Here is a 6929-nt window from a genome sequence, read left to right as displayed (position 1 = left end):
ATCCGGAGAATTGCAACATCTCCTAAGCCCAATGAACTCCCCATCTCTGATCTTACCCATTCTCTTTAATTTCTGCCATTTACTTTTATGAGCAAATCCCCCATTCCCATTTACAATTCTGCAATTTATTTTCAGTCATTTACTTCCAGTCCTTTAATTCTAGCATTTACTTTTCTGTTATTTACATTCCCGCCATTTTATTTTCTGCAACTCTCAACCCAAATTCTGGATTCGCTCAACTAGAACATTCTTCTAATTAAAGTTGCTTGATCAATCAATCCCTGTGGGATTCGACCTCACTCTATTGTGAGTTTTTACTTGACGACAAATTCGGTACACTTGCCGAAAGGGAGATTTGTTGAGAGACAAGTTTTCCCCGTATCAAGTTTATGGCGCCGTTGCCGGGGATTGATTGTGCATCAACAATGATTAAATTGGAAGATCACTAGATTGAGCATTTTTATTTTGTGAATTTCATTTTCTGTTTGAGTGATTTACTTTTTGTTTTATTTTAACTTCTTCCCTTCCCCCTCTACTCTTTTGTTTTTACTTTGTTATTTTCAATTCTGTGTGCTAACCCACTAACTGTTTGATATATTGCATCACCCACAACTAACAGTAATTCTGACACAAATACTTTCTACACCTATCTTTTCTTGCTTGCACTTGATGGTTGTATGACAGGGAGAAGAAGCGGGGCTTCAACTTCCTTCGATTCTGAACCTGAGAGGACCTTCCTTAGATTAAGGAGGGAGGCAAGAGGAAAGAAAGTGGTTGGTGCTGAGGAAGAAGAGGAATTCTTTGAAACAAACATGGAAGACAACATGGAAAACCATCATGAAGAAGAGGATCACAACCATGGGGGAGGAGGTAGAGCAAATCATGCTGGGGAGGATAGAAGAGTTTTGGGCTCTTACATCAATCCAAACCCAGGCAATTGTGGAAGTAGTATCCAAAAGCCAACAATCCATGCCAACAATTTTGAACTTAAACCACAGCTCATCACCCTTGTTCAGAACAACTGTTCGTTTGGAGGAGGTGTTCAAGAAGACCCCAATCAACATTTGACCACCTTCCTGAGAATATGTGACACAGTGAAGTCTAATGGTGTTCATCCTGATACCTATAGACTGCTCTTGTTTCCATTCTCACTTAGGGATAAAGCAGCCAAGTGGCTGGAATCCTTCCCAAGGGAAAGCTTGACAACTTGGGAAGACGTGGTGAACAAATTTTTAGCAAGATTTTACCCTCCTCAACGAATCAATAGGCTGAGAGCTGAGGTCCAAACTTTCAGGCAACAAGATGGTGAGACTCTATATGAAGCATGGGAGAGGTTCAAGGACTTAACAAGGAGGTGTCCACCTAACATGTTCAACGAATGGGTGCAGCTGCACATTTTCTATGAAGGACTCTCTTATGAGTCAAAGAAGGCCGTAGACCATTCATCCGGAGGATCTTTGAACAAGAAGAAGACTATTAAGGAAGCCATAGATGTTATTGAAACAGTAGCAGAGAACGACTTCTTCTATGCTTCCGAAAGAGGGAACACAAGAGGAGTAATGGAGCTAAACAATGTAGATGCTCTGTTGGCCCAAAACAAGCTCATTACCCAGCAGCTGGCTGACCTCACCAAGAAGATGGAGATGAACCAAGTAGCAGCAATCTCCACTTCATCAACAACCCAAGAAGGAGTGAATGAAGAAGCAGAGGGGAGTTAGGAGCAAGCCAACTACATTGGGAATTCATCAAGGAAAAACTATGATCCATACTCCAAAACCTACAACCCTAGATGGAGAAACCACCCAAACTTTGGGTGGGGAAGTGAGCAAGATCAAAACCAAGACCAGAGACGTTACAACTCCAACGACAACACTTCTCCACACACTTATCAAAACCCGAACAGCATATCTGCTCTGAATCACCCATCAATTGATGACAAGCTCTCTAAGATCGAAACCTTAATTGAAGGAGTATGCAAAGATATTCGAAACAGTAAAGCATTCAGAGAGAAAGTGTAGTCAAACATGCAGAATCAAAATGCTGCCATCAAGAAACTAGAGACACAAATCAGCTATCTGTTTAAGCAGCTTCCTAACCACAACTTTTGCTATGATGACCATTCAAGCAAAAGGGAGGAGTGGCAAGCTATCACACTTAGGAGTGGGAAGGAACTGAAGGAACGTCCCCAAAAACCACAAGAAGAAGGCTCAAATGAAAAGGGAGAAGAGCAAGATGGAGTTCAACCTCCCACGCCAAGTCTGCAGAAAGAAAAAGGGATACCACAACTGAACATCTCAAGAGCTCCATATCCCCATCTATTGAAGAAAAGGGAAGATGACAACCAGTTCTTGAGATTTTTGGAAATCTTCAAGAAGCTACAAATCAACATACCCTTTGCTGAAGCCATAGAATAAATGCCACTCTATGCCAAGTTTTTGAAGGAGCTAATGACTAAGAAGAGAAGCTGGAAGAACAATGAGACTGTGATACTAACCGAAGAGTGTAGTGCTATCATTAAACATAAACTACCACAGAAACTGAAGGATCCTGGGAGTTTTCAGATCCCTTGTATTATAGGAGAAATCACAGTGGAGAAGGCTCTTTGTGACTTAGGGGCCAGCATCAATTTGATGTCAGTAGCTATGATGAGAAAGATGAAAATTGAGGAGGCTAAACCAACAAAAATGGCCCTACAACTGGCAGACCGATCGTTCAAATTCCCTCATGGGATAGTAGAGGATTTGCTGGTAAAAGTGGGAGATTTCATATTTCCAGCAGATTTTATGGTGCTGGACATGCAGGAGGACGCCAAGACCTCCATCATCTTGGGAAGGTCATTCTTGGCCACTGCTGGAGCTGTCATTGATGTTCAGAAGGGTGACCTCACCCTGAGATTACACAATGAAAAGATGACATTCAATGTGTTCAAGGCCATGAGTTACCCACCCGAACAATTGGGGGAATGCATGAGGTTAGATGCACGTGAGGATGAAGTGCAGGAGAATTTTGAAGAAGAAAAACCTGAAGAGGACGAGAGATTGGTGGAGGAAGAATCTGAATCAAGTGAAGAGGTGGCCACAGCAGAAATACCTATACCAGATGCACCAAAGGAAGGGAACGAAAAGTCAGAAGCACCCAAACTTGAACTCAAAGCATTGCCACCCACTCTCAAATATGCATATCTAGGAGAAAATGAAAACTACCCAGTGATCATAAATTCATCCCTCAGTCAAGCTCAAGAGGACGAGCTACTCAAGGTGCTGCGGGAGCATAAGGATGCCATTGGATGGACCCTTGCTGACTTGAAGGGAATCAGTTCAGCCATATGCATGCATAAAATACTGTTGGAAGATGATGCCAAGCCATCCATTCAATCCTAAAGAAGGCTGAACCCAATCATGAAGGAAGTGGTACAGAAAGAGGTTATGAAGCTTTGGCAAGGAGGGGTCATATACCCAATTTCGGACAGCCCTTGGGTTAGTCCCATACATGTTGTGCCTAAGAAGGGAGGAATCACTGTGGTTACCAATGAAAAGAACAAGCTCATACCTACAAGGACTGTCACAGGATGGCGGATGTGCATAGACTACAGAAAACTCAATGAGGCTACACGAAAGGACCATTTTCCCCTTCCATTCATGGATTAGATGTTGGAAAGACTTGCAGGGCACGCATATTATTGTTTTCTCGACGGTTATTCAGGATATAACTAAATAGTGGTTGATCCTAGAGACCAAGAGAAAACCTCATTTACTTGTCCGTATGGAGTGTTTGCCTATAGGCGCATGCCATTTGGGTTATGTAATGCTCCTACAACTTTCCAACGCTGCATGCTTTCTATCTTTTCAGATATGATAGAAAAATTCATTGAAGTTTTTATGGATGATTTCTCGGTATTCGGAGATTCCTTTCCTAGTTGCCTACATCACCTCGCCTTGGTATTGAAAAGATGCCAAGAGACCAATTTGGTCTTGAACTGGGAAAAATGCCACTTCATGGTGACAGGAGGAATAGTCCTTGGTCACAAGGTCTCTCACCAAGGCATTGAGGTTGATAGAGCTAAAGTAGAACTTATTGAAAAATTACCCCCACCCAGTGATGTCAAGGCAATTAGGAGTTTTTTAGGGCATGCTGGTTTTTACAGAAGGTTCATTAAAGATTTTTCAAAGATAGCCAAGCCCTTAAGCAATCTCCTTGTATCTGATACACCATTTATCTTTGATGAAACATGCATGCTAGCATTTGCACATTTGAAAATGAGGTTATCCTCTGCTCCTATCATCTCCCCACCTGATTGGAACTCACCATTTGAATTGATGTGTGATGCATCTGATTTTGCAGTTGGGGTAGTGTTAGGACAAAGGAAAGATAACTTAGTTCGTGTGATATACTATGCTAGCAAAGTCCTTAATGAAACTCAAAGAAATTATACCACAACTGAAAAGGAGTTGCTAGCAATAGTTTTTGCATTTGACAAATTTAGATCATACCTCATTGGTACTAAAGTGATTGTCTTTACAGATCACACAGCACTTAAATATTTGTTTGCCAAGCAAGAATCAAAGCCAAGACTAATAAGGTGGATCTTACTGTTGCAGGAATTTGATATTGAAATCAGAGACAAGAAAGGAGTGGAGAACAAGGTGGCAGATCACCTATCCAGAATCCCTCATGATCAAGGTGGAGGAAATGATACAAATGTGAACGAGCTCTTCCCAGATGAGCAGTTGATGACAGTTCAAAAAGCACCATGGTTTGCAGATATTGCAAATTTCAAGGCAACTGTGGCATTACCTCCAGGGATCAACAAAAATAAAAAAAGGAAGCTCATGAATGATGCAAAATACTTTGTCTGGGACGAGCCATATCTCTTCAAGAAATGTTCAGATGGAATCCTTAGAAGATGTGTTTCGGAAGAAGAAGGAAGAGAAGTCCTGTGGAATTGCCACGGTTCATGTTATGGCGGGCACTTTGGAGGGGACAGAACTGCCGCAAAGGTGTTACAAAGCGGATTCTTTTGGCCCACCCTTTTCAAGGATGCCAAGGAACTAGTAAAAAGCTGCAATGAATGCCAATGATCTGGAAACCTGCCCAAAAGAAACGCCATACCACAAAATTTCATCTTGGAACTGGAACTGTTTGATGTGTGGGGAATAGATTTCATGGGACCATTCCCAACCTCATATGCAAACAAGTACATCCTGGTAGCAGTGGATTATGTTTTCAAGTGGGTAAAGGCCATTGCAACCCCAACTAATGATAACAAGGTAGTCATGAACTTCCTCAGGAAAAATATCTTTAGCCAGTTTGGAGTCCCAAGATGCCTCATCAGTGACGGAGGGAGCCACTTTTGTAACAAACCACTAGAAGCTCTCCTCCTACGATATGGGATAAAACACAAAGTAGCCACACCTTACCATCCTCAAACAAGTGGGAAAACTGAGATATCCAACAGAGAGCTGAAGAGGATCCTAGAAAAGACTGTGGGTGCATCTAGAAAGGATTGGTCGAAGAAGCTGGATGATGCTCTTTGGGCATACAGAACAGCATTCAAAACTCCACTTGGAATGTCTCCATATCAACTGGTCTATGGGAAGGCTTGTCATTTACCACTGGAACTGGAGCACAAAGCTCTGTGGGCTATCAAGATACTAAATTTTGACAGCATTGCTGCTGGTGCAAAAAGGATCTTGCAGCTGCAAGAGATGGAGGAATTCAGGTCACAAGCCTATGAAAACACTAAGATGTATAAAGAAAAGGCAAAGAGAAAACATGACATGCATCTTGCGCCCAAAAGTTTTGAAAAGGGGCAGCGAGTACTCCTTTACAATTCTAAATTAAGGCTGTTCCCAGGAAAACTCAAGTCAAGGTGGTCCGGACCTTTCATGGTTACGAAAGTATCACCATATGGCCACATCGAAATCACGGATGAAGGTTCAGAGAGGACTTTTACAGTGAATGGACAAAGACTCAAGCATTATCTGGGCAACATGGGGAAAAACCCCAGAGTAAAGTACCATCTCAAGTAATTAAGGACTCGTCGAGCTAGCGACGATAAAAAAAGCGCTCTATTGGGAGGTAACCCAACCTCAGGTAGTTTCACTTTCATCTTTATTTCAATAAAAAAAAATTCACAAGTCGTTTCTCCTGTATTGTAAGGAGCTAAGTTTGGTGTTCCACACCAGAACAATCCAAGAGTGATGGTGTAATTCTAAGTTTGGTGTTCGACCAAAGGACATTGGTTAGAATTACACTCCACTCCAGAGGAACATTGCTAGCTCCATCCAATCAAGAGAAACCACTTAGATGTAGTTAGACTATAGGTTATCATTGCTTTGTTGACAACAAGATATGGGGTTCTCTGCATATGTGCAATGTTTGGACTGGGCAAGGAACTAAGTTTGGTGTTCACACACCAAATTGAGTTCAAAAAGCACCAGCTTACATGCAAGCTAACTATGTCTCAAGTGCTTTGGGAACAAGCAACTTCCAGTAACCTTGTAGGAACCTTATGAGGAAATGGTGCACCTCAACCCAAAGAAGCTAGGCAGCAAAAACTAGGATGATTACAAAGAGAGAGGGCAACCAGAAATCATCACCCAAAGGTTGTATTGTTACTTAATTCCATTGTACTCAGAATTGTTGAAAGTTGGAAGTCCGAATGCACTTTTGATTTGTAGTTACTCGTAGTTGAACCCTTTTTAAATTCTGTCTTTTAAGTTCTGAATAGGTCTATGTGTGCTAGTCTTTATGCCACTGCATCCTCCTTAACTTACTTGTATGCTTGTCCTTTTTTTAAATCAAATGAAGAAGAGAATGTTTATGTTTTTAAAAGACCAGAGTAGAGTTCATAATGTGGAAGTGCATTCATGAATCTTTGGGGTAGTCATAAGTTAGCTAAGTTGGTTCAACCACAAGGCTAGGAGGAC

At 41.7% G+C, this 6929-nt stretch overlaps 1 non-coding gene across 1 annotated transcript; it reads right to left on the bottom strand.

Moving 5' to 3' along the window:
- Window positions 1-1265: 1265 nt before the first annotated feature.
- On the bottom strand, window positions 1266-1369 carry LOC112782063 (small nucleolar RNA R71). The gene has a single exon (XR_003192805.1). It is a non-coding gene; the product is annotated as a small nucleolar RNA R71 (small nucleolar RNA).
- Window positions 1370-6929: the final 5560 nt, after the last annotated feature.

Source organism: Arachis hypogaea, chromosome 19 (assembly GCF_003086295.3).
Source record: "Arachis hypogaea cultivar Tifrunner chromosome 19, arahy.Tifrunner.gnm2.J5K5, whole genome shotgun sequence".
NCBI classification, from domain to species: domain Eukaryota; kingdom Viridiplantae; phylum Streptophyta; class Magnoliopsida; order Fabales; family Fabaceae; genus Arachis; species Arachis hypogaea.
The sequence above is the reverse complement of the archived record's forward strand: the minus strand, read 5'-3'. Positions and strand labels throughout refer to the sequence as shown.